Genomic DNA, 15,337 nt, shown 5'->3' with positions numbered 1-15,337 from the left:
AGCAACTGAGGCCAATAGAAGAAGGGGACCAGGAACTAGAGAAAAGGTTAGATCAAAAAGAATTAACCTAGAAGGTAACGCTCACGCACAGGAAATCAATGTGAGTCAATGCCCTGTATAGCTATCCTTATCTCAACCAGCAAAAACCCTTGTTCCTTCCTATGATTGCTTATACTCTCTCTTCAACAAAATTAGAGATAAGGGCAAAATAGTTTCTGCTGGGTATTGAGGGGGTGGGGGGGTGCAGAGTGGGTGGTAAGGGAGGGGGTGGGGGCAGGGGGGAGAAATGACCCAAGCCTTGTGTGCACATATGAATAATAAAAAAAGAAATCCAAAAATGTGCCTAAACTAAGAAGTTTTACGAGAACTGATGTCTTGAGGGATTTTTTTTTTTCCTTTGGAAAACATATTTCCCCAAAAGAGTTAGTGGTCATTATTTTTAGCATAAATATTTCTCAGAATTTTTACTAGCTGTGTTAGTACCATGTCTACCAAAATTTAACTATGTGCAGCAATACTGTTTTTAACCTGACAAAACAGAATGTATTGCTCTTTAATGGAAGAAAAGCAATCAGAACACTCCATAATATAATCTACTTTGTCCCACATAAAAGTAAAGAAAAAGAAAATTTTAGAAATGAGGAAATATAAAGCTTTATCCATAGGCAAAAACAAAAATGTCCCAATGATCCCAGTGAAATAAATTATCAGGTAGTAACTCTAAAAGACCTGTTGCTCTTCCTGTTTTAGGATGCTCCAAATAGACTCTGTTGCTTTTTTGATGAGATGTGGAAAGCAAAAAGAGCAGGAGGAAATATGTCCATGCCCCAAATTAGCAAAATATTAGGAAAGTAAACACAGAGGAATGCTTAGTGAATCTGAATTTAAGTCACCAATATTTTTTGTGGAAATAATAATGCCAAATGCAATGAATTTTAGATCAATAAAAGTAACAAATTTAAATGCAAATTTTCTGATAGTTTTTAAATGTATAGATTACAGTGGTATAATTAAAATTTAGCATTCTTGACTGTAAGAGTACTAGGAAAAATAAAGTCCATATCTTTTCATTGATTATTAAATGTTATTTTTGTTTGGTTTTTGTCAGATATTTTTTTTCTTTCATAATTTTATTTTGTTGTACAGGGGGTGCATTGTGACATTCACAAAAGTTTTTATCATGTATCATAGTTGAACTCACCTTCCATCATTCTCCTTTATCCCTCCTACCCTTACTTCTGGAATAATTTCAACATGTCTCATATTTCCATTTTCATATGTGAATACATAATACTTCCATGTACTTTAATTGAGTGACATTAAAAGGAACAGCTCCCATAGTCCCATGAAAGTGTTGTCACTATGTTCTCCAAGAGTATTAGTCACACAGCAGGCATAAAATCAAGGAGGAGGAAAGAACAGAGCAAGGTCTTCTCTGTGGTTACATGGAGAATTTGACCTACAGTTCCTCCTAATCTCTTCTAAGGATTTGTTAACATCTTGTTAGAGTTACCAAAAAAGTAGCAAAATCTTATGAATGCAAAACAGTATAAATCTTTTTAGTAATTTCTTATACTAAATCATACTTGAGTTTTTTTTTATAAATTAAACTGTCAGAAAATAAATCAAAATTTCCTTCAAAGATGTTGAAAGAAAGAATTCTGGAAATTCATATCAGGGAGAAAAATATTTGCACACTTGAAAAAAATTACTTAATATTTGTGTTTAATGATAATAGTAGATTTAGTATTCCTTAATATGATTACATTAATACAAAGAAAATTGTGTGAGTCTGAGTTAGTAGTTTCTTGATAATTATGTATTTAAGGAAGATGATTAAATCAAAATATCTCTCAATATTAAGACCCTAATTATTTTTGCACATTACCATCCCATTGAAATCCCTTATGTTTATAAGTTTGCAACATCTTTTGTACAGTTCTGCAATTATCTTCTGTCATAATTAATTATATTCACAACATCGTTAAGTCAAAATATAATGGGTTCAGCCCAATAAGAATAGAAATCAAAAGTAAAAATATTGAATACTAAAGAAAATAATTAAAATACTATGTTCTTGACATAAACATATTAATTACTAATTTTATATTAATTTATATTAATTATTCCTACCTTGTTTTATATAGAACTATATCACTTTTTGATTCAAAAATCAGATGTAAGTGCCACCATGATAGGTTTTTCTATTATAGCACCAATAACCTACTTCATTCCATTCACTATCTCACTATACACATGCTAAACAAAAGCCTATGTAGTAGCATTGTTCATACTAGTATCTATTGATTTTACACTTGGCAATTTTAGCAGATAAAGAGCATCACAAGTTGCTATAATCTCTTTCACATTTTAGAGTCTCAAAATATTTAAATAAGTCACATACCACCTCAAATCATATTTAGAAATAAGCCTAATATATGAAAAAATAAATTGATTGATTTCTTTATCAGGATGTGTAAAAAAAATACATGTCCTTTCTGTGGAACTTCACAGCAGGCAAACATCTCCTGCATCGCTCCAAACTTTTGACTTACATTACTAGTGTTAGCATTTGTGTTTAACTAGGAGCAACAATATTGCACAGCATTACTAATGTCCTTCAAAACTCAATTCCATGTAAGATTTATAAACCCATTCCACTGGATTGTTGCTTGGTCTTACTGAATAATGAAAGTTCTTAGCTGATGTGAGGCACATAGACATAATTTTCTTCCCCATTCTCATTTCCAAGGTGATGGTAAGTATAGATAGTGTCACCTGCCTCTGGTTGGTAGGGTCCTTACAGACTTACCAGCTTTAAACTTTACAATAACAGTGCTTAGCTTCATGAGGTAATTCTGGCTGAGAACAAAATTTTCATGGAAGTACTATACTAATAAGACCTATATAATCTCACAGATAAATACATGAGCGTGTTTTGATAAATTTCTTTCCAAAAATTAATAACACTTTTATTTAAATAGACACCTTTTCTTTTTCATCATAGCACTTCATAAAATCTATCCATCTATCTATCTATCCATCTATGTAATATGTGCATATCTTTAACACCTTGAGTTTAAGATAAAATATCCAAAATCTTAACATGTGAAATTAATTTGAATTTTCCATTTTAATCATTGATTTACCAGATCAAATGCTACATATAACACAATTTCTACAATGTCTATAGACCAAAATGTATTTTATGCTGCTTGAAATGTATGTCCATATTGTGAGGTATAATGTGTACTTTATAAAAACCCTAAGATACAAACTTAACTTCTAGAACATTTGATTTATAGCCACACTTGCCTATTACTCATAGCTTGAATCAAATGTGTCAGTAGATAATTGTGTTTTTCTTTGTGAGTTTTTGTCTGGAACCCTGACCAGTAGTGAAGCTTCTAAGTACACAAGCCTATCTGTTCTTCTCATGGTTACTTCCTTCTTGAAAGATGAATATGAATAGCTGTGGCTGAGAATCAATGACCAGGTAGCTCATTGAAAAACCATAAACAAGTAAATGTGTCACATGAATTTGGATAAGGATCTGTACCTCAAAGAAAATAAAAAACTGGGCACAGGTGGACCATATCCATAATCCTAGCTACTTGGGAGGTTGAGATCTGGAAGACGGCATTGAGCAAAACAGTTCTGGCAGTTCACATTTCACTGGAAAAAAAAAAAAACTAGGCATGGTGGCACACACCTGTCATTCTAGCAATGGTGGGAAGAATTAAAAAGAGAATCATAGTACTGGCAACCCGGGAATAAAGTGAGACACTATCCCAGAAATAACCAGAGCAAAAAGGATTAGAGGTATGGCTCAAGCATTAGAGTGCCTGCTTCCCAAGCACAAAGCCCTGAGTTCAAATCCCAGAACTACAAAAAATAATAGAAAAAAGAATAAAAGAAAATAGCTTTGGAGATGAGTTATCCTATGAATGGGTCTATGAAGAAAAGCTGTCAACTTAGACATAAATATTATTAGCTAAGCACAGGTGTTTCAGGCAGATAGAAAACAAAAGGGAAAGGCCTGGGACAAGAAGGAGCTTGATATTTTATAAGACCAATATAGCTGCATTATTGTCTTTGAGCATGAAGAAGGAAGAATATGAGATGAACTCTCTCCCCATTTGGCTCAGAGCTTTTTCATTTTTGTACTCCTGTACCCAATAGTTTTCTTTTAGTATATGTTTTAAGTGAATAAATGAATATATCTTATATAAAGTGAACATTACCTGTTCTTAATCCTGATATATAAAACACACAAGCAAGTTGATACATGAAAGAGGGGAATTAATTTTAATTTATTTAAATTACTAACATTTTATACAATTTTAAATTTCTTTTTTATTATTATTCATTTATTCACATGTACATACATTGTTTGGGCCATTTCTCCCTCCTGCCCCCTCTCCCACCCTCTCTCCCCTTCCCCCCTCAGTTCTAGCCAGGTCCTGTTCTGCCTTTATCACTAGTTTTTTTGAAGAAAAGAGACAAGCATAATAAGGAGGACAAAATGTTTTTGCTAGTTAAGGATAGCTATCCAGAAATATTCCTAGCATTGCTTTTGTGTACACTTGTTATGACCCATGTTGATTCACCTCTAACTGATCTTTACCCTGGTTACTGATCCCCTTCTCATGATAACCTCTGTTGCTTTCAGGTTTCTCAATTTTAAATTTCCACTGTAAAATATACCGTATATGGCCTAATGCTGGTAGCTCACTCCTATAATCCTTGCTACTGAAGAGGCAGAGATCAGGAAGATCACGGTTCAAAGCCAGCCAAGGCAAATAGTTAGTGAGACCCTATCTTGAAAAACCCTTCATAAAAATAGGACTGGATGAGTGACTCAAGGAGAAGGCCCTGAGCTCAAGCCCCAGTCCCACTATATATATATATATGTATATTCACCATATATGAAATAAGCATTATTATTTAGTTATTTAGTTCTGTGAAACTAGTTTTTAAATTATGTTTCACACAATGGTAAACAAAAAGTCCTCAGGGATTTGTTCTAAATGGTGGTTAATATCATTTAGATTGGCAAGATTTGTTTTTTAAGCAATCAAACATATCCTTTATTCTCACAATAAGGCCCAAATTTGTTGTTTCTTTAGGACGAAAAAGAGGCCCAAATTGTAAATCCAACAGAAAGATTATGGGTTAAGCATTGGAGTGGTCAATACAGCAACACTCTTGAAAAAAGAATGAAAAGAAAAGAAAAAAGGGCAAGAGAAAGAAGAGAATAAAAAGTGATGTATGGTCTAATATTAATGAGAAATCTTAAAACTATACTATTGCATGTGCTACATTATAATACAGAGATTTACAAATAGATCTCAGTGGAAATCAAGTGAGTCCTCACTAGATTTCAATGTAAAGAGAAAATCGATTCTTGACAGAACAGGCATCATACAATGGTGGCCAAATCAATAAACACTTTAAAATATGGGATAAGGATAAGTCCTGGTTCTACTAGAAAACATGCTTTCTACCCTTGTCTATATCTTGAACAATATGCAAATTGCAATGGGAAACAAGGTAGATAAAATCTAAACACTTTCACATGTATCATTTCACATGTTTCTCATCCCAGCATTTGGAAAATAGAAGTTGGAACATCCTAAGTTGAAAGTCACCTATTATACCTATGCAGTTAAATAAGTACCCGTCTCACTATAAAATGTAGAGCATGTTGAAAGTCACAATCAAAAAGATGCACAAAGAGCTGGCAAAGTGGCTTAATTGTTAGAAAACCTGGGCAGCAAGCATGTGGTGCTGAGTCCAAATTCCAGATTCCAGTCCAACATAAAACAAATTCTTAAGCCACTCCTTCCAGCACTTAAGCAAGTCTATTAATGCAGGATTCCATGTGGCTGTCTTTATTGGCTGGCACCAAAATAAGAAGCATAAAGACTTCTTGAGAAAAAATGTAGACATACTTACTCCACAGATCTCTAAGAATTCATAAGGCATGCTGTTACTAACAAAAGTTACATAAACTGACAGTGTCGTGAGTGCAAGAATGGAGTCCTTTATATTGCTAAAAGGAAGCAGGATAGGTGAAGGCTTTCCCTCATTACTTCAATACATAGAGTTTCACTTTCCTGTGATATCTTACATGTAGTTTTTGGTAATGGGAATGAGCGAAAATATTCCCATATATGTTGCTTCTGTAAGGTTTGACACAGATTGTATTATTACATTTTTTGATGGTGAATACAATGAATACAGACAGGTTCATTATGATTGCAGCTATAGATTTTCTCTCCAGTGTGTGGATTTTCATGTTTGAGGTCATGGTAATGGGTGAAGACTTTCCACATTGCATTCCTAATCCAGTTATTCTCCATTTTTAATGTTGTATGTTTTGGAGGAGCACTGGAATGTGTGAAGGCTTAGCCATATTATACACATGTATAGCATTGGGCTACAATGTGAATTGTGTCATATCAAAGAAGATTACTGGAAAAGGTGAAAGCATTCTTCCATTACTTACACTGATAGTGTTTCTGAGTTCATTCATGATTTTCAAGACATGGACATGTGAATGTTTTGTCATATTTGGTATGACACTAGTGTTTATTTACACCATGAGTTCTTTCAGATGCATGAAATGTACTCGAACTAGGAAGGCTTTCCACATTGCTTACATCCACTGTGTTTGTCCTGTTTGCACTCTTTGATGAGTCTGAAGGATACTGGATAGGGTATAGGTTGTCTCTAATTCCTTACATTCATAGAATTTCTCTGCAGACTGAGTTCACATTTTTTTAATGTCACTGGAAATTGCCCATTTCCATAGCTTGTCTCTCTAGTCTAAGTACTTTTATGTCTTTTAAGGGTAGTGGGGCATGTGAATACTTTCCCTCCATTGGTTACATCTAAAAGTCTTGTCTTCACTGTGAGTCCTTTCAGGTCTTCAAAGGTGACTGAAATGAGTCAATGCTTTCTCTCATTGCATACATCCATAAGTTTTCACTTGTGTGTGAGTTCTTCTATGCATGTGTAGGTGAGTACGTTTATTGAAGGCTTTCCCACATTGCTTACATCCATAGGGTTTCTCTCCACTGTGAATTCTTTCATGAATTCGAAGGTAACTGGCTCGATTGGCAAGATTTTTCAATAGCTCTTAAGTGATTAAGCTTCCAAGAATATCGTATTCTATTTTGAACATTTTTAGGGATATACATCTCTCAAAAGGAGACTACACCACTGATTTGAAAATTCCAGAAAAGTACCTAAGAATGTTTTGGTAAATGGAAGAAGACGTTAAGAAGGATTACAGGACCCACACTTCATCAGTCTTGAAAGCCTGGCTATCTGAAGGAATGCTTGCTCTTCTAAGAGGCTTGGCTTGATTTTTAAAGATAGCTTTCATGCTACATGAGGAGGTTTCAAAAAAGCTGTTCTGTGCCTCTTACACATTCTTAGTTTCCAAGTTCCCACTCCAGAGGAGTTAATACAGAAACCTTAAAGCGACAGAGGTCAACATAAGAAGGAGATCAAGAACCAGTGTAAAAATCAGTTAGAGATGAATCAACCTGGGTTGTAACACATTTGTACATGAAAACAGTGCTAGGAATCTCTCTGTATAGCTGTCCTTATCTCAACTAGCAAAAATGTTATATCTTTCTTATTATTGCTTATTTCTACTCTTCGATGGAACTGGAGAAAAGCACAGAACAGGTTCTGCCTGGAAGCGAGGCAGGAGGGGTAGAGAGAGTGGAAGTGGGGAGGCGGGGCAGGGGGGAGAAATGACCCAAACAATGTATGCACATGTGAACAAGTGAATAATAATAATAAAAAGAAATGAAGGAAGTTAGTCATCGCATTTACCCTTTAAAAGAATCTAAGGAGAAGAATAGGTCATTTGATTTTAGTCACCACTGCTTTCTGAGAAGAGAGGTATTGTGCTCAATCCCCTGTTAAATTAATGCCTATGTCTTGATTCATTCTTTCTGTGATTTTTGTCCTTTGATAATTTCTCTTTAGAATGACTATGTCAATAGAATAAAATTCCAAAATTGTTTTAAATAGTGCTTCCTTTTTTATGTGATATTATATACATACTATGGGGTTGCTAACTTTTCATTAATTATATTGAATCAAAGTATATTTCATAGTCTTCTTTAGAAAGTTTCCATTGTCTGAAGTGGCTACGTATATTTTTTCATGACATCTTAATTAAATTGAATTCATTTGACTAGGGAATAAAATTTAAGTGGATTCCGTAATTTAAAGAATGATAAGTGGATACCTACTTGTTTTTCTATGTTTTTTAGAAGTGTAGGATTTTTGAACTCAGAGTCTGTGCTTGCCTGACAGATATTCTAACACTTGAGCCCTCCTGCCCTTTTTAACTTTAGTTATTTTTCAGATAGGCTCTCACAATTTTTGCCCATGGCAAGCCTTAACCTGCAATCTTCTTACCTCTGCCCATATCTGAGATCACAGGCATGGATCACCTACCTGCCATTTTTGGTTTTGTTGATAGTAACAGATGACCACCTATAATTTATTTTGTTCCGAGTCAATATTTTGAATGTATTTTCTTTTCCTCCATCCCTCCCTCCCTCTCTTCTTCTCTCTCTCTTTTCCTCTACATTTCTTTTTCTCACCTTCTTTCCTTCCTTCCTTCTTTCCTTCTTCCTTTTAGTATTTTTAAGAAAGGATATTTCTATGTATCACACACTGGTGGGAATCCTGCTGTCTCAACCTCCCAAATACTGGGATTACAGGCATGTACAACCACAGTTGGCCTGAATATAATTTCAAAAACAACTATGAGAAGTTAAAAGGGAATGAAGAAAAAGATATGAAGGCAAAAATAAGAATGCCTCAAATGGTACAAAAATGATGGAAATCGCTATCATAATGAAGCAAGGCTTATAGGTAAAATATTGTTCTTCATAGCTGTGAAGACTTCTATTTTCCTGAAGAAAAGAAGTAACGAGCCATAGCTGGACCTTGTGGTATGTGCTTGTAATCTCAGCACTGTAGAAGCTCAGGCAGGAGGATCGAGTTAGAGGCTTGTGTCTTGGTGAGACACATTAATCATTGCTCAGGACACAATACATTCAGCCTCAACAGGTGTTCAGATGTGAAGAGTCTTTCTAATTGGCATGGTCACTGATTATATAGAGGGTTTCTTGCAGTGGTTATTTTTTTGCTAAAATCATTAAAAATTTATCTGAATGCTATGGTTTAGTTGTGATATTGTCTGAATATAAGCAGATAATTGATGACCTAAATCTATCTCTATTTAGGTCTAAATAGAGAACAATGTCTTTGGTTGTCTAGGGGTGAATTCAACTTTGATGTATTTGATATATTACAAGAACTTTTGTAAATTCAACAATGAACCCCCTTGCATAACAATAAAAATAATTTAAAAAAAGAATACAGTGTCAAAGTCAATTGCTTGTCAATTATATAAAACAGCCTCATTTCAGTTAGTAATTACAAAATAAAAACTCTAGAGATTGCTTATATTGTTATAATTAGTGTTTTTATCACAATTTCAAACTACTATAAAAAGGAATTTATTGCCATACCAATAAAATTTTAGATATTGTTTTTTTAAAAAAATGTAAATTGTTCAGCACTAAAAAAGGGGAGCAAGAGGGAGAAGATGAATGGAAATATAATGGAGGGGGGAACTTGCTCAAGATACACTACATTAATGTATGGAATTATCACAATGAAATCACCTGTTATTAGTGTATGATAAATAAAAAATTAAAAGTTAAAAAATCAAGATCTGTATTAGAAAAAAATTGTAGGACTTCTTTCAATATTCTGCTCCAAATGACTCTATACACATAGAGAGATACAGTGTAATATATGTACTCAATATGTCTCAATACATATTGGGAACATATATTTTATCACAACTTAAAATAAAAACAAATATTTGGTAAATCCGTACTTATCTAAATGAAAATTTGGTTATGTATACCACATATATCTTACATGATTCACCTTTCATTGTGGCCTTAGGAAAGCATATGCTATCGTTTTGACTTGTGTCAGTGACATGGAGTTTGTGCTGTACAAACTCATGGACAACACACTAAAGCAAGGATGACCAGAGCATTGACTTCTAAAGCGTCATTCCCAAGTAATTTGTGTTGCTATGAATAACATGGCAATACAAGAACTATTGCCTTTAAGATATCATACGCAAATAATAAGTTGGTTTCACGTTCAAGGACCTGTATTTTAGCATGAAGAAAATATATGTAATAACTTTTCCATTTACCAGCTAAGGAAATTTCAGGAAATAAATAAGCCCTGATCTCATCATTTGTAAAATAAGAGTTTTTGTACTAATTCCTGGACTTCTTGTAAGTATAAATATGAGAACATATGTAATGCACATAACTCAATATATGATGACAGCCTCAAATTGATAGCTAACAGATCAAGCCAGCATTGTTATCAAAACATAAAGTTTCTACTTTATATGAATGCATAATGAATGCACAGATCTGATGCTGTTCACATGAAGGTTTCTCTAATAAGTATGTATCCTTCTCTAGAATTCCTCAGTGGTTGAACTGACCACCCACCCTGAGCAGAGATCTGTAGTCCTTATGCAAATATTATCCAAGAGCTGACAACTTTTTAAAAAATATACTTTTATGAATTTTCCATTGTTCTTTATTTCCAAAATTTTGAGATATGTACTTACTTTGAATATTAATGAGAGTTACACAAGGTTATTCATTCACTAATTCATGCATTCAGTCAAATTCTCCTTGAGTGCATATAGGGGTCAAGTACAATTCAAGGTGTTCAGATAGAATCACTACTCTTGGCAAGCTTTCATTCTTATGTGAGAGATAAACAGTCATCAAGTAGATACGTAAAATCTATGTTATGATTTTTAGGTAGGTTTGCTGAAGAAAAATAATTTAGAGCCTGGGGAAGAGGAAGGTAATTTAGTAACTGAGAGTCTACTAAACAACTGTCGCAGGCACAAGGCAAAGATAGTGAGACAGAAACAAGGGATAGTGTGTGAGAGAGAACTGAGCAAGGAATTGAAGTTAGATAAATAGGCAGGAAAAAAAAAAAGATGTTCTTAAAACCTGATAGTCCATAGTAAGAATTTTGGATATTTTTTGGTCATAGGAAAGCATTGGAGGTGTTTTAAGCATCATTTATGAAATGGTTTATATTTTAAAAGACATCATTAACAGAATGGAAGGAGAGAGACAATTAAGTGTCCATTACAGATGATAAGCAGCTGGAGAAGAGGAGAATTTATGGTATGCATTAGAATTAGTAGAATGTGGTGATGATTTTATTGAGTATGAAAGAGGGTGAAGTAATTAAGGATCATTACTAGGCTTTGTGTTAATGCACATTGGTAAAAGTGAGAGCATTTACCTACAGTTTAGGAGGTACAAATTTGGAAAAGAAAATCAGGATTTTAATTTTAGGTATGTAAAATTGAAAATAGAGTGTCTAGTTGATAATTTTATAAACTAGTATGGAGTTTAAATGTTGAGAAGATAGCCAGAAATTAAAATTTGGTGGTTATGAATGAATGGAAAATATTAAAGGACTTGGGCTGAGAGAATTCCAACATGCCTGCAGTAGAAAATAGAAGTGACTGTGGTGGAGGCTTGGAATACACCAATGTTTTATAGTGAAGAAGAATGGAAGTAAGTAAATGGTCTAAGAATGAGAAGCCAGATAGAATGTAGTAGAATGAAAAAAAAAACAACATAATGAATTCATTCAAGGAGATGGTGATCAACTGTTATGAGTAGTATATGAAAAATCTGACTTAAAGATAATAGAGAATTTTACAAGTACTGAAAGCTAATGTATTCATTGTATCACCCAAATGTGATTCAGAACCAAGATGATCAAAAAATTCTATTCAAGTACAGATACATAGAAGGTCAACAATGCAAATAATCATCCTTATCCCAAAATACCATTAAGTCCAACAAAATCACCAACCTGTGGGAGTAATGTCCTTATTTTTCCTACATCATAATAATGTTAAATACATTTTCATTTTTTGTCTACAAAGAATTTAATGGTGTAATGAGCCAAGATTTAAAGGGACACTACCACACATTTCTGCTGTGCCTGAGTTACTTATTTGATTTCTAAGGCTTAAGAAATTGTGGAGCTCACCCATTGCTAGTCTATGTAATTCAACCAATCAAACCCATAATTTAAGTGAGGACATTCAATAAAATTTTAACTATTTCCATTATACTGATTTTAATATTGTTTATAAAAGTTATCAAATATTACCTTACCCATTTAAACACTAATTTTTTGTTTGATGTTCCAATGTATCTTTGGCAATGCAACATTTGTGATCTTCCCATGAACCTCAAGTTCATTAGCTATAAAATGGGTGAAGGCGTGCACATGTATTATTCTTATTATGGTTCTTCCATATAGTAAACACTCAACAAATGTTAGCTATCATTGACTTGACAACTATCATCTTCATTATTAATGCTACCCTAAATAATTTTTTTTTGGTTATCACAACTATAGAGGCTGTTTTATTTCTGGAATATTCTCAGAACAATACTGGTTATCATAACAATAGAGTCTGTTTCCTTTCAGAAGTCTTCTCAGAACAAGTCAGTTCTTGGGTTGATGAACAGAATGTGAGAATCCTGAAAAATTAATTCCTATTTGAGGTGAAGAGGATGGTGCCTTGGAAAATTATTGCTGGTATAGAAGTGGCAGACAAGCTGAACTAAATTAAAAAGATCTAGAATAATGAAGTAGTTCTTTACATTAATACTTTTGTAGAACCATAAATATATGGTTTCTTATATCTTCCTCAGGTGACCTTGAATAACTATTTACTTATAAATAGTAATCTAGAACAATAAAACCCCCAAATTTTCAGAACAAGTGGCTGAATTTGTTTTTAAATTTTTATTAATTAATTTACATGTGCCCGTGCCTCTCCCCTACATCACCCCCACTTCCAGGCAGAACCTGTTCTGCCCTTTTCTCCAATCTTGTTGAAGAGAAGACATAAGCAATAAAAAGAAAGACAAAGTGTTTTTGCTAGTTGAGATAAGCATAGCTATACAGAGAGATTCTTAGCATTGCTTCCATGTATAACTGTGTTACAACCCAATTTGATTCATCTCTACCTGACCTTTTCACTAGTTCCTGATCCCTTTTCCATATTGACCTAAGTTGCTTTAAGTTTTCTGTATTAGCTCCTCTGCAGTGGAGACATCAGACACTTTCATGTTTTGGGTTCCTGTCTAACCCCATACCTCCCAAACGTGCTCTTCCCTTAACATGTGACCCAAGTCCAACAACATTGCTGTATTTGCCCTAGATCTAAAGTCTGCATATGTGAGACAACATGAGATTTTCTCCAATTCCATCCATTTACTTGAGAATAATAAGATTTCATTCTTCTTCATGGCTGAGTAAAACTCCATTGTGTATAAGTACCACATTTTCTTAATTCATTTGTCTATAGTGGGGCATCTTGGTTGTTTCCATAACTTGGCTATTGTGAATAGCATTGCAATAAACATGGGTGTGCAGGTGCTTCTGGAGTAACTTGTGTTGCATTCCTTTGTGTATATACCCAGGAGTGGGATTGATGGATTATATGGCGGATCTATGTTTAGATTTTTAAGAAGCCTCCATATTTTTTTCCAGAATGGTTGCACTACTTTGCATTCCCACCATCAGTGTATGAGGGTTCTTTATTCCACACATCCTGGCCAACACCTGTTGTTGGTGGTGTTTTTCTTGATGGCTATGCTAACAGGGATGAGGTGGAATCTTAGTGTGGCTTTGATTTGCATTTCCTTTATTAGAGATGGTGAGCATTTTTTCATGTGTTTTTTGGCCATTTGAATTTCTTTTTTGAGAAGGGCCATTGGCTTGGTAAACCTTCTTCCAGCCTTTCACTCTAAGCCAGTGCTTGTTTCTGTTGAAATGGGTCTCCTGTAAGCAACAGGTTGATGGATTTTCCTTTTTAATTCAGTTTGCCAAGTTGTGTCTTTTGATGGCAGAGTTAAGTCTGTTAACATTCAGTGTTAGTATTGATAGGTATATGGTGAATCCTGTCATTTAGTTGTTTTTGTTTTTTAAGGGTTTGATTGTGTGCAGCTGAGTCAATGTTACTCTCTACTTTCTTGTGTTTTTTTCTCCTGTGGTTTGGTACTGCCTGTCCTTTCATGGTTTTGATTGCTTTCATTTTCTGTGTGCAGAATTCCTTGGTGAATCTTTTGTAATGGTGTTTTAGTGGTCATATATTGCTTTAGTTTCTGCTTATCATTGAAGATTTTTATTGCTCCATCTATTTTGAATGACAGTTTTGCTGGATAGAGTATCCTGTGGTTAAAGTTATTTTCATTCAGTGCCCGGACTACCTCACTCCATGCTCTTCTTGATTTTAAGGATTCCATTGAGAAATCTGCTGTGATTTTGATGGGTATATCGTTTTATGTTATTTGGTTTTTCTTTCTTACAGCCTTCTCTATTCCCTGTGTTTGTTGTTTTAATGATAATATGTTTTGGGGTAGTTCTCTTTTGGTCAAGTCTACTTGATGTCCTAGAGGCTTCCTGTACCTGAATGGGCATAGTTTTCTCTAAATTTGGGAAATTTTCTGTTATAATTTTGTTGAATATATTATGAATTCCTTTTGCTTGCACCTCTTGTCCTTCTTCAATGCCCATGATTCTCACGTTTGGTCTTTTAATGGAGTAGGTGAGTTCTTGCATATTCCTGTTACGGGTCTTAAGTTGTTTGACTAGTAGCTCTTCAGTTTTTTCCTTTAATTTCCATTTCATCTTCAATTTCTGAGATTCTGCCTTCTGCTTGTGCTAGTCTGCTGGAGTGGCCTTCCATTGTGTTTTGTATTTGTGTCTCATTCTTTTTTCTGAGGTTTTCCATATCATCGGTCACTTCCTCTTTAGTATTGTCAATTTTCCTCCTTAATACATTAATCTATTTATGGTGTTCTCTGTTTCACTTTGGTGTTTATTTAGGACTCCTGTGAGTTCATTTATTTGTTTTTGTGTCTCCTCATATTCTTTATTTTTGTTGTCTTGGAATTTCTTGAATGCCTCCTGTATGTTTTGGTTTACAGCTCCATGAAATTCTCAGTATTACTTGCAGGATTTCTTCTTTCAGAGAGTTCTTGTGGACTTCATTGCGGTTCCTTAGCATAGATCATCTTTGTTTTGTTAGAGACTGGAACTAGGTATCCATTTTCTTCATTTCCCTCTGAATCTTGTATTAATTAAATTTTGTGGGGAGAATGGTTTCCATCCCTTTCTCATCTTCCTATTGTTCTACTTG

At 34.1% G+C, this 15,337-nt stretch overlaps 1 protein-coding gene across 7 annotated transcripts in view; it reads left to right on the top strand.

The window, feature by feature from the left end:
• Pcdh15 (protocadherin related 15) overlaps positions 1 to 15,337 on the top strand; it is a 1,704,270-nt gene that overhangs the window by 1,521,375 nt on the left and 167,558 nt on the right. The gene's annotated exons all lie outside the window — the stretch shown is intronic.

Source organism: Castor canadensis, chromosome 7, assembly GCF_047511655.1.
Source record: "Castor canadensis chromosome 7, mCasCan1.hap1v2, whole genome shotgun sequence".
NCBI classification, from domain to species: domain Eukaryota; kingdom Metazoa; phylum Chordata; class Mammalia; order Rodentia; family Castoridae; genus Castor; species Castor canadensis.
This window is presented reverse-complemented; position numbering and strand designations above follow the sequence as displayed.